This window comes from Aquila chrysaetos, chromosome 25 (assembly GCF_900496995.4).
Source record: "Aquila chrysaetos chrysaetos chromosome 25, bAquChr1.4, whole genome shotgun sequence".
Taxonomy (NCBI): domain Eukaryota; kingdom Metazoa; phylum Chordata; class Aves; order Accipitriformes; family Accipitridae; genus Aquila; species Aquila chrysaetos.
The window spans coordinates 3,947,805-3,960,979 of record NC_044028.1 but is presented as its reverse complement, the minus strand read 5'-3'; the positions used below and the strand labels follow the sequence as shown (position 1 = coordinate 3,960,979).

The following is a 13,175-nucleotide window of genomic DNA, read 5'->3' as shown; positions in this document are numbered from 1 at the left end:
GCAAGGCTTTCTTCTGTCATTCTGAGGCTGTTCCCAAAGGAAATTGATCTTACACTTTGTCCAGCATAATATTATATTTCTACCCTTAGTGATGTGTTTCCTTGTCACATAGTAGTTCTGCTTCTTATAATTTTTCTTGATGTGCAAGTTCCAGGGTTGCCCCAATAAATGCAATTTCTTTTCTGCATCTCCTTGTAATTTTTTTGCATTGATTCAGTTACCAGAATTGATTCAAACTTGCACGTGCAGAAGAGTTGCTCTCAACCACTTGTTGGCTAATTGAAGGCGCCTAAATCACAAAGTGCAATGGAGTGGTACCAAAGTTCATAATTATACAGAATATATCACTGTATATCTGTGAAATAGTGCCAAGTGTGAAAATGAAAAATACACATGGAGCATAAAAGAAATTGCTTTATGACACTAAGTAAATCTTTTGTTCATCCATGCGGTTAAGTATTTAACGAAAAGGAAACTTGAGGGGAGAGATCCTGGTATGTCTGAGGTCACAGGGACATCTCATAGTTGGAATGCAAGTTTTCAGGCCCTTACTGAAAGATTTTGGGCAGTAGGAGGTGGGTTTTTTTTGTCTGTCCCAGGCTGCATACTGCAGAAGTCTGACTGTAGAAAAACAGAACTCTAGTTTAACGGTAACCTGAAGAATTACTTTATTATAGCAATTCTTTATAAAGCAAGCAATTTAATTCTTCAAGCACGTTGTACCTGTAGGTTGAAACTGTTCTGCAGACAAGTTGTTTTAAGCAGTGGTAAAAAGAACACAAGAAAATGACATTAAGGAGAGGGTGAGTTCGCAAATTGACAAATTTTGAAAGCTTGAATTAAAATTTAAAAACTAGTGGGTACTAGGGAGACACAAGTATGTGATGGAATTGGCAAATGGTTTGGATGAGAAAAATGCCATTCAGATACAGGATAGGGCAATATTTGATTTACCAGAGAAGAGCAAGAGATGTGAAATTTGGACATTTCTGTGCATTATCACCAAAGACTAGCGAGTGGGGAACATGAAATCCAGGTCTTCAGCTGTGGGGCGTATGTGTGTCTTTCCTTAACAGTCTAAGGAATTACCAGCTTTTGGCTGCCTGTTCTTGCTGTTGTACCATTTGCTGTATTGCATTGGTGCAATTGTGCTGTGAACCAGAAGGAACAGATAAAGATGGAAAACATTTTTTTTTCTCCTCTTAATAATATTTCAGCTGAATTGGCTCTGTGTTATGTGTCAACGTAGGGTTGAACAAACAGCTGTAGCATTGGTAGCTTGAGGGGAGGAGTGCCTGGGTGATGGGGGAGGACCCGAGTGGTGACGCTTGGAGGCTGCATATGGCAGTTTGAGTAACAACTGCTGCCAGTGTGCAACTGCTGCCTTCCTCTGGACTTTGCCGCTGACAGATTGACTGTGTTTGAATGTTCTCCACGTACTAATGGTTTCTTCAGTAAAGTGTGGCTAATACTAACTTCATTTGAAAGGTTCTGTGAAGTAACCTCTGTTACTGCTACAGTTGTGTGATTGTACCTGCTATTGTAAGTATTGCAGGCTGTCATGATGTAGTAGTGTGTGCTGAGCCTGATATGTGAAGCTTGTCTTATGTTCGCCGTCACTAGAACTTATTCCTATATGTAAATAATTTGCTTCTACTCCAGTTTCCTTGTGAAAAATAAATGAACCAGGGAGTGTAGAATGCCTGTAATCTGTGATCAGCTATTACAGAAAATCTGCTTTTCATATGACATTTAATTTAATGAAATGAATAGTGTTTTTCTAAGTAATCAAGTTATGAGCCACTTGTTTCCCTCTTTAAACAGGCCTGTCTCTAAGTTAAGATTTCTGTCTTATATAATCAAACTCTGTTAAGATGTTTTAACTTTTTTTTTTTGGTTGGTTTAAAGCATCTGGTCACGGGGCATGTGCCTAGATCATGCTCATGCTGCATATAGTTGAGGATGATGGGATAATGGGATTGTAAATTAGCTCTTTATGGTACTGGTTTTCCTCTGGCCTACTTCCTTGTGTAGTCTAGAGCAGCCCGAAGGCTGTTCTGAGCTGTGCCAGCTGGCTGTGGCCCTGTAGAACTGGTGTGCCAGATGGAGACAGCAGGAGAAAGCAGCACTCTAGTAAAACCCTAACGTGCTTCCTAGGGTCGAGGAGAGGTGCTAGTTCTGCAATCCCATCAGGGCATCCTTGGGCAAGTGGTTGAGGTGGTATGCAGTAACTCTTGTAGTGGTGCAGCCATAGAAAGGACTGGATTAGGGGGTCTGTGGGTGGTGGTTTTTTTTTTTTTTTTTTTTTTTTTTGAGGAGATGCATAATACAGGATTCAGCTCTATTTTGAGTGTGTTAGCATCTCATTTTTCTTAGTTTTATGCTTCTGTACTATATCTGTGAAATGTTGCGCTCCATAGCTTGCACAGATAACTTTTTTTTTATTTGATTATCTTAATAGTGAGCAAGTGTGGTGTTTCCTGATGTGTTGTCCTGTTTTGGTTTTTTTTCCTGACTACTGAAAAATGCTGTTATCTATGAGATATCCAGACAAGAAAATGCTCATGTTTTTTCTTTTTTTATTAAAATGAAACAAAACCCCAAACTCTTTGTTTTACTGCCCAAGAACGACAACTTTAAACATGCTGAAAATGAAAGATGGAAGTTTTAATCCCTTCATTTGGTGAGCTGCTTTATAGTTTTTACTGAACGAAATATATTTGTTAGAATACCACTGAAATCTGTTGTTTGTGTTACTGCATTATATTCAGGTAGGCCTGCTGGTCCACCTCAACCCTGTGGCTGCCTTTGTATTCAAGAACAAGCTTAGTCAGAGTAGTCTTCAGCAGCAGCAGAATAGCCTCACCTGTGGAAGATGTACCCCACAAAAACCATGAGTTTGAAAATTTCTACCTTGTGAAGATGAAGACAGTAAATGGGTGAAACTCCTTGAAGAATCATATTACCTGATGGCTGCTCAAACAGTAGACGTTTTCTGGAGGAGCTGAGATACACCAACTTAACCAGTGTTTCATCACTCTCTTGCCGCAGACGACTTTGTTCTCATTGCGCCATTAATGCAGCTAACACTTCTAATCCAGCAGCCCAGAATAGCTGTCAAGCCTGGATTTTACTCTGGTGGCATTTGCTGCACAGATAGTTGATACAGCCCAACATGCTGAACTGTAGCTGGAAAAAAACCCACCAAACCAAACAACAAAACAACTGATGCACGTAAGCCTATTTTGGTCAGATATTTCAAGTGTCTGATTTAAATAAGCTAATACACTCAACATTATAGTATGTGAAAAGGCCCTTCTCCTCAGAAGAACAATTTACTTTCTTTGAGAGAAAAAAAAAAACCCTGTCAACCTGCAGAACTGTATGGATGCTGGTGGGAATAGGCAAGGAAGGGTGTGCCCTTGTAGCTTCCTTGCTCCAATGATTATCTATGCTGGAGGAGTGAACTGGAACGAGAATGGACCACAGAAAGTGGTGGCTATCATATTCCAACCCAACTAGTATCTATGTCTGCTCTTGAAGACAGAGTGCTGGTATTTTTGTGATCCCGTAGGACATTACATAGATTTGGGAGTCATCATTTTGTCTTTGTTAGCAAAAATGAGTGATTTCAATCTTATCATGAAAGATATGCTAGCTTGAAGTAACACAGTACTGGGAAGAAAAGTATGGTAAGAAGTAATTTACAAGCTGCTCTGGGGGAATTAGAAATAGAACTTTGTACTTCAGCCCCGTTGTAATTTCACGGGAATTGGGGGGTAATGTGTTTTTGTTAGGATTGATGTGGTTTGTTGTTTGTTCTCCTGAGTGATCAACCATAGATGGCAGCAATAAGTGTGATCTCTATGAATAGTATGAATTAATTCGTGTTTCAGAGCAGTCCAGTGGAGCTTAAGTGGTAGCACTCTGCCCCAGAAGACTGGAGTCCAGTCTGTGGACGCTTCACACTAAACTGTGCCCCTTGGATGAGGTTGGTCTTCCCAGCCAATACAGCATTCATTTCATCATTACAAGCCAGTATTAAAAAGCTTTAGATGCACTTCCCTGATTTCTTTACAAAGTAGACTTTTCCAAACTGACTTTAGTTACAGGGTCTGCTTCAACTCAGTGTTTACTCCTCTTTGCTAGACAACATTTTTGCTACCTTTTTACTTAACAGAGAATCTCAGGGAATTGGAGCTAATTTCCTAGCAAGCTAGTAGATGAATTGTAATCACTTCCTTACAAAAGTCTCAACACTTATTGTTCTTTTAATTCTCTCTCATGCTGTCATATTTGAGAGTTTGGAGGTATGTTATATCTACTTACAGGTATATGTTTAAAATAAAGCTTTTCAAGGAAATTGTAAAATTTTCCTTTTGTCATGCAGAAAGATGTGTTCTATGTAAAGCCATGCTGATTGTGATGCCCACTAGACTGTTCCTGTCACTTTTAACATACTTTTATAGCCAGCTGCTACTAATAGTTTGTGAATTAGGTTTTTTTTTGTTTGGTTGGTTTTTTTGTTTTTTGTTTTTTTTTTTTTTAAAAAAGAGGCAATTGTTTTGTCCTGGTCTTCCTCAGTGCTGAATCCCTTAACCTCACCTACTCATATGCTTCCAAATCACACTGCCTAACTTCTTAAAGTATTTCCTTCAAGTTAAGATCTTGGAAGTAGAACACATAATCTGTGAAATCAATTCTATCAGCATTAATATGATACATTTCTTCTGGTTCATGAAGCAAAGTAAAGTTGCATTAGAGGCGAAGCTGATGATTGGTGGAATCTCCTAACTGCGTTTTTAGAAAAATTCCTAGCAAATCAGATCAAAGAGCAGAAGTCATACTTTACAGTCCTATCAATTCTGCAAAGCAAAAGTTCTAAGTATGGTGAGTGTTCAAGCAGGAAAGAGATCCACTGTGTTTTCTTCAGCTTCATGGCTTTCTTCAGTTCCCTCTGCAGTTTGGGGTTTTTTTTGTTTGTTTTTTTTTTTTAAAAAAACTTGTGGTAAGGAGCTTTGTTTCCAGGTTTCTTCTCTTTGTGGTCAGTTAGCTGGAAAAGTGGAATGGGTGACCATGAATCTGCCGAACAGAATTCCTTAGTATAGTTGGTTTTGAGTAATGTCATCTCTGACCTGCTAGTGAGGCCAAAGCTGCTTTTGAATCTGCACTTAACTAACAGGTAATGGCATGTACTGTTGTAGAACACACAGAGTTTGTCAAATCTTTTAACTTGGTATGAGTAACATCCTACGTTGGACTTGGTGATGGCTTTTTTCTGCAATTCGCACTTGGCTTTCAGAGTGGCTTATTTCATGTCAGGTTGGTTTGACTGGATACTTTAATGTTTTTGTGTTAAGCAGGAGAAATCTGGTGGGCTGTTTTCTAGTTTTTGTTCTGTAACTGTTCTTTGGAGCATGTCCTCTATCATAGGCAGTACCTTGTTTTCAATGGCTGCTTTTTCTTTTTTTCTTCCATACCTTGAGCTTCCCTTGGTGTTCCTCCTTCTTTGGCTGTACACTGCCTTTTTCCCCTAGAAATTATCTGTTTGTTTACAGTTTAGGCAAACGTCTGCATTTCTGTGCTCTTAATTTCTTTACATGAGCCCACCCTTTCGAGTCTGATCATGGAGCACTATTCCTGACACAGTATCTGAGCAGACTGCTCTTCATGCCAAGGTTGTAAGTGTTAATCTTGCTGCAGACCGGGGTGATAATTCATTGCTGTCACAGCAACACATGCTTAAAGTTGCTTCTTGCCAGATTTGTTGGCTATATGCTACACGAGAGAAAATTGCAAGAGTCTTATTGCATAGCCAGATGCTGTAGAACTAGTGCAATCAACCTCCCCTCCCCCTTTTTTATGACTGTTCTGACTTCAGGGAGGAAAAAGTATTATATAGTGAAACACATTCCTGTGGAGCACTAGTAAAGAGGTAGATGAACTTCTGATTGTGGCTAATTTTTCTGGTTTTGCTTGTAGGGAAGTTGTGTTTTGTGTTCAGGTTAAAAAGGAAGGAAGGCTTTTAAGGTAGGGTGAGGGGAATTTCAGAAGGAATTAACCAGTGTCCCCCTTGCTGTTTTAGTTGTGTTCTCTGCAGTAGTTGGGTGCTGTGGATGTTTTATGTTTTCTTAAGAACATGTGCTAATGACTAGATTGGCTTGATTGTGAAGAACTGTAACTTCTTCTGCCATCTGTGTACTTAGGATCTTTCAAAACAAACTTTGTGAACTCTTGTTTGATAATGGCCAGCATAGCTAGGCACTGGCCTGTAAGATGCTGTTTGGTTTAGTTACAACTACTTTAGCTAGGTTAGGTGGTTATAATTTTATCTTGCTTGGAATTTTTGCTCTGTGCTGCTGAAAATGCCCAAGAATACATCCCCTATTCCTGGAATTTATGGCTGTAACTTACAAACTCCTTGTTATTTGGGCTCACTGGAGGGTGATACTGTAAGCCAGATCACAGAGTACAGGTCACAACTGTTACTTGGTTACATCTGTCCCTTGTAAGGCTTCTGCAAGCACATCAGTAGCTGTTCTGTTTCTGAGATGTTGCAGAGCTCTGAAGAGGAAAATTGGTGGCTTTTTGGTACAGGATCTGAGGTTCCCCAGAACAACTTAACATTTGCCCTCATATACATGCTGTAGAAATATGCAAGTTATTTGATGGATAGCTTCTGAAAAAACTACATTTTGTGCACAGTGGTGTTTGATTACCAGGGAAGTGAGATTTATTGACTGACTAGTCAGACATAAACTTGCTAATATGCTTTTCCCAGTGTATTTCCAGCATAAATCTCATAACGTCCAATGGCTAGGCATTGTGTCACCAATAACTTTATCCTCTCATATATTAAGAGAAGTTGCTGTAGAAGTTACATTATTATGAATGGGTTCCCATAGGTCAAGATCCAGGCAAAAATGTGGTGTTGGAAAGTTTGCTCTAGTATCACCCAAATTGTGTTTCTTACAGCCTTCCCTACTTTTCATTCTTTGTGCCTCAATTATTTGCATTACCAAATTATAGGAAACACTGTCTTGAAAATCAGAACTAGGAAGAACAACGTTTAGACCTGAGTAAACCATCTCTTTACTTGGCAGGGATAGCTTTTAAGTAACTGGAGATACTCTCAAGAAGGCCTGAGGCGGTACTCTCAAATTATTTTTTTTTAATCCCACTGTAAAGCTTAAAGACCATGTATTTGTCCACAAAACACTGCACATGTTTATAACCATAGAAACAAAGCAAGAGATCAGAACTAGAAATCTGTATGGGATCTCATGTAACACTTTTGCTCTACTCTGTGTGAGATTACTGGTGATTTGCAATTGTAATACTTTCAAGAATTCCCTGGTTTTGCTTCAAGCTCTTAACTGGTTTTTCAAGTGAAATATGCCAAGGCAGTTCTGGTTTTTGCTCAGGTAAAAAGACTTAGTAATTCACTTTCTCCCTCACTCCCATGTTTTCCCTTGTCACCCCCATCCCAATGCTGTGGTTTGTGCATATGTATTAGCCTTTCATTTTTCCATATACAGGGGCTTTAAGAGCCCAGACAGCTTTATCCTGCTGCTGGGGTAGCCCGCACAGCTCTTCGGAGCTGACTAGAGAAAGCTTGAGTTCTTGGTTTTATTTCTGGCCTCCACTGGCATGTATGAGTAAACGATAGATTGAGGCTGAATCTGTCTTGCTGTGTGCGTTATAGATGTTGAATTTATTACTGGTACCATTTCTGTGAGTGTAAAAACGAGGATTTGTTTAGAACAAATTGCAAGATGAGTTCTCAGTTCTTAGTAAAATGCAGATTGCACTGTGGTTATTTTTAATAGCAAATAATTTTTTTTTTTTTTTTTTTTTTTTACCAATGCCAAGCATGTGCAAACTTCTGCTATTATGTTAACTTTGATAAGGGGTCTGGAGCTTTAATGAGCTGTTAGTATACCAGCTAATGCCCTAACCAGCAGAAAGTGTTATTAAGTCTATCTTAGTTTTGGAAACAGGGATAAGCTAGATCAACGGAAGAGCATACTAAAAAGTACACCTCATCTGCTAAAGAATATTTGTTAGTATGCTGGGAGCAATAAATAATTAAGAGTTTCTGAAAACTGCTAATGTTCCTGTAGTATGGGGAAGAACAAGGAAAGTCAATAGTAAGTATCCTAGTTGTCTCTTTCCCAGTGAGACTGCAGTTTGAGATCTTCAAGTCCAAAGCAGCCGTTCCCCCCTCCCAAATTCAATTGTTCAGTTGGGAGACAAGAAGCATTAAGCTTATCTATTTGCTTGAACTGTTTGATTTCAGACCTCAGTCATTTGCAGCTTTGGGGCAGAGCTTGCAGAGTCCTACCTTTTGATGATGTTTCCCTGTTGGAATGCAATGTGGTAACTTTTGAGATTGCATCAGATGGATTCCCTGCTTAAGGGGAAGCTGTGGATACAGCAGACCATCCATGTTGATTTGGGGAGAGAACTGAAACTGAGAAGGGAAGGCAGGACACACAGAACCCATGCCATCTGTCCTTTGGCTTGTTCAGGCTTCTTTGCAATTCAAGTCTTCTGCTTACATCCACTTGATATCAATTTATTACCTTCTAGCACAACAAAAAAACTTTCCGGTTTCTGTGTGGAAAGTTAGTAAACTGAAAATAATGAGAGATGGAAGCCCATACAACATCTAATGCAAAGTGAGGGAAGGTAGAAGAGTTAGAAGCAAAACCTCTTGTTTTGGGTGGGGAGATGATGGAGGAAGAGTGTGTCATAATATGGACAGTTCAGGAAACCTCTGGTGTAAGCATTGAGGATACACCAGAGAAGTAACTCTAGTAACTGGCTACTCAAATGGCTTAGAACAAGCCAGAGTACTGTTCCAGTGTAACTATCCCTTCGTATCTCAGAGGTGAAATACAATTTTGGCTTGATTCTGTCAGAGTGGTTTTTGGTGGTATAGCTGATTCTGTCCAGCCCAGCAATGTGTTCTCTTGTACATGATTGCTAACATGAGGCCTTGGTGCAGACACTGTTGGCCAAGTTTCATTTCCCCAAAGGACATTATAATGTCAGCGGAAATAGTTGTATTGGCTTAGCCTCCCTGTTTGCATGAACACAGCTTTTTAATGTGGATGGACCTTGTTGCTTTTTTGTATTTCTTTTAAATGCTTAAATTCTGTGCAAAGTGTGTGTAGTTGCATGTTAGACATAACTGATAACTTTCTCCATTGGTGCATACATGTATTGAAATTCAAATTTAAAACCACTTAACAAAAGAAAATTTTTCTATCAGTCTGAAAACCAAGAACCTGTCACTTTTGTGCTGTAGTAGCACGTGAGATTTCTTGATTCTACCACCATTCCTTCTTGTTACTTCAAGATTCTCTCTAAAATTACATGGGCTGATGGGAAGCCAGTTGGAATTGTTACTTTTTTTTAAATTGGAAAACCAAATGAGTATACTCTTAAGTCCCTCAAAAGCACTGCTCATGGTATCTAATGTCTGTTAATCATTTCTTAGGAGAAATTATGGAAATAGCACTCAATGCACTAATTTTCTACAGCTTTTCTAATTACTTTGTTGATTTTTGAAGCGTAGATTTGTGCCAAGGTACACTGGGGTATATTTGAACGAAATACATAACAATAAAACTGTAATTGTAATTCATGTATGATCAACAAACAAAGCATTAATTTTATTAGTTTTGCTAGCAGTCTCTGTGTTTGAAGTGTGTGGTTGGTTCTTTAAGCCTGTGCTTCGTTACACTTTTTGCACCGTTCTGTCTTGTCTATCAGGCAGTGTCTGACGTTGAATTGGTGTTTTATATGTAGATGTATGTGTATCTGTAGGTGATTAATAAAAAAAAAAAGTCCAAAAATACATGTAATGGGTGGTTTAGTAGTTACTTTTGGTAAGGCTTTCCCCTTCTCCACAGTATTATCTTAACCATAAAAGAAGAACAATGTCACTTAGGTTGTTCCAGTCAGTCTGCATTCAGTTATTAAGTACTGCTACACTGAACAGTCACTGTTCCGTTGTACTAGTGTTAATCATACAGTGACTTCATCCATATTGTTTTACTAAAAATGCAAATAATGTATTTCTCATTTCAATCCAAGTGTCTCATGGTAGACTCCTATTTAACTTAATATCATATCATTAGAGACCAGAATTGTGTGATGAGAAAATGTGTTTTGGTATTTAGAAGCCTGTAAGACCACTTATTTCTTTTTTGTGATGTTGCTGTTGGGTAGAGCTCAGGGGTTTTTTTGGCCAATATAAATGTGTTTCCAAAGCTTAACTTTTTAAAGTCTCAGTTTGAATTCTGAGGTTTTAATACTTAATTTCATTGCACAGAATATCATTGCCATGGATTTTTTTACTTTAATTAGGGTTTTTCGTGTGTGTGTATATATATTAACCCACATATATAGTCAATGGTAATTTGCTTAACCTTGGGAAGGAAAAGTGGAGAATGGTAATATGAGATGCTTCAAGGTGTGTGGTATCCAGTATAGTACAGAATTTGTTGTTCTCTGCTTTTTTAAGGATCAGGTTCACTAATTTAACGATCAATTAAAGAGGATTCAAGATCTGCTGTTTTTTGTCAGAGCAGCACAGCTAGACCACATGCATAACTTTTTTTGCCTTTATCTTTTTTTTTGTAATTTCTTTGGATGTGCATGGCTACCAGTGTTCCTGTATCCTCTTGTTTGATTAAAAGAGGAATTTAGCAGTTCTTTTAATTATGTACAGTATTAGTGGTTCCTCTGAATTTCCTCCTCCCCCCCCCCCCCCCCCCCCCCCCCCATTCTCTAAGAGAATAATTGGCTGCAAAATTGTTGCAGAAAAACTTTGGAATAAAGAACTGCTATCCCTTGAAATAGCTGCTGTTTCTGACTTTTTTTTTTCCTCAGTAGAAGCAGAATCTAGCTGCCCAAGGAGAGGGAGTATCTTCTTTTGCTGGAAAGATGGAAAGATGAAACTGCCACAAAGAACAGGTGAATGGAGATGATAGCATTCTTGTAAACGCATACACCATTCCTCTGCTCCCTCCCCAGGAGTCTTGTTGAAGAATGATGGAAATAGTGGCCACTGGTGAAAGATTGTCACTACTGTAGAGCGCTGCTCTTCAGTCTCTTTCAAAAATGTGTTAGGAAAAAAAACAATGCAAAGGAGGTGGACAATTTTTTCCAGGCCTGTTCCTGTAATGTTTCAGTCAGCTTTAAGTTTGCAAAATCTTCATTGTTATGTTGACTGTTAGAGGTGAAGTCTGACCAATATGTAAAATATGAAAGGACCCACTTTTTAGTTAATTTGGGACTAAAATAATGGAGGGTTTGTTGTAAATTCTTCAAACCCCTGTTTTGTACTGTATGTGCAGTGCAATGGCTGTGAGGATGGACTGTATTTTGAATATTTATCAGACATAGCAAATCTGTATTTTAAGGTGTTGAAGCTGACCATCTTGTAATGCTTGCAAATCCTGAGTGGTAATAATCCCTTCCCTGAAGAACTGCAGAATGATTTCTTATCTCTAAATGGACTTCTGGTTATTTCAACCCATTATCTGCTTGCCCAGCAGTCTTAGGTAACTGGAATTCATCTGTATAGGACTGCTTTCTCTTCCTCCTCCTCTTTACTTAGCACTCCCCATCAGCCCCCTTGCAAAGAAACAGGATTTCGCTTACCTCTTTTGTTTATATACTGACCTGCAAGTTTGAACAACTGATGTTCAAAGAGCTGTGCCCCAGGGAGAAGTGTTGAGCTAGTCCAGGAATAATTTTTGTATGAACTGTAAAAGCCCTTCTGTTTCAGATGACCACCTTACATTCTAAACCAAAGAACAGAGCATCTTGTTTGCACAGTGGATTGTGAGGCTTTGCAGCTACTGCTTTTTTTCCAGTAATGCTTTCTGGGTTTTTTTGAGAATTTAAAAGATCTGGTGATCTGGCTTTGTTTCTGGTTTTCAATTCAATGTTTTGTTAAAATCTCATACTGCAGGCAGTTTTATGTTGACACACAGAATAGTTACAGTGATGTTGGTGTAACTAACTCCACACATGCATGACCCCCATATTTTAGGATTGTCATCAAGATGTCAGTATTTTCTACCGTAGGCAGGGCAGTAATCTTTTTCTATGTACGTGAATGCTGGAACCTTCTTTTCCCATCTGTTTTGGAGCATTGTGTCAAATCTGAAGCTGTACTTGGAAGGCTGCTTGGATATTGCTTTCCTGTCCTGTTTTCAGACTCTAGCAGGTATTTCCTTCACAGCTCTGAGTAAGCTCTGCTGTCCTCGAGCAAGTGTCCTGAGGAACAGCGGGTTCTGCTTTATCCTTAGACTATGGGAGTTTAGCTGGCAAAGAGAAGACTTAACTTTTCTTGTCTGAATCGTGGCAGCCATGTTAGTGAGGTTCCATTAAACAGAATTACAAGGTCCCTGACTATGGCCCAGTCTGGCTTTGTAGATGCCAGAGATGCAGTCTCTGTTTGGATGATCAAAAAAGATGATTTGATTTTGTCACAACTGGTGTCTGCAAGTAGCTCAATCATGTTTGTTGTAGGAGTTAAAACCACCAATGTATGTTCCAATTTTGAATTATGTCTTTTTTTTTAGTTGGGAGTCCTCAAATCTATGATTTTTGCTTTCCAAATAGATTATTTAAATCACACAATTATGATATTTATGCAACTGAAGTTGTCTCTTCTGTGTTCTGCTTTACATGAAAATGCGTGTGCACCCAAGTACTGTTAAACTTTTCTGGTAAGATAAACTGTAAATTATATCTGAGTAATTTTTTTCTGAAAGCAGTCTGCAGCTTTGGTGTACAGATGCTCTCTTGGTAAATGAAACATTACTTACCTTAATTATTAGTGTTAATGGACATGCTGTGGGCCCAGTATTTGCTAATGTCAGGTAGAATCTAAGTTATGTCTTTTTATGCTTGACAAATGTGACAGTAACTGTAGTTCTGACTATCTTGTCTGAATGAATCAATGGCATGTGCATGAGTAGTTGCTAGCAATCACCTGTAATGCATAAGCAGACTATCTTCTTCCCTTCTTTCAAGCATCTTCTGCAGGCACTGTTATTACTAAAATGCTACTAATTTGTTAGGTGCATGTGCTCCAGAACACTCTGTAACTGATGAATGTCTTGCAGTTTCTCCTTGTGCCTTTATCTCCT

The 13,175-nt window shown here is 38.8% G+C and overlaps 1 protein-coding gene across 2 annotated transcripts in view; it reads left to right on the top strand.

Annotated features, from left to right (window-relative positions):
* USP22 (ubiquitin specific peptidase 22) overlaps positions 1-13,175 on the top strand; it is a 111,673-nt gene that overhangs the window by 9,733 nt on the left and 88,765 nt on the right. The window lies entirely within an intron of this gene.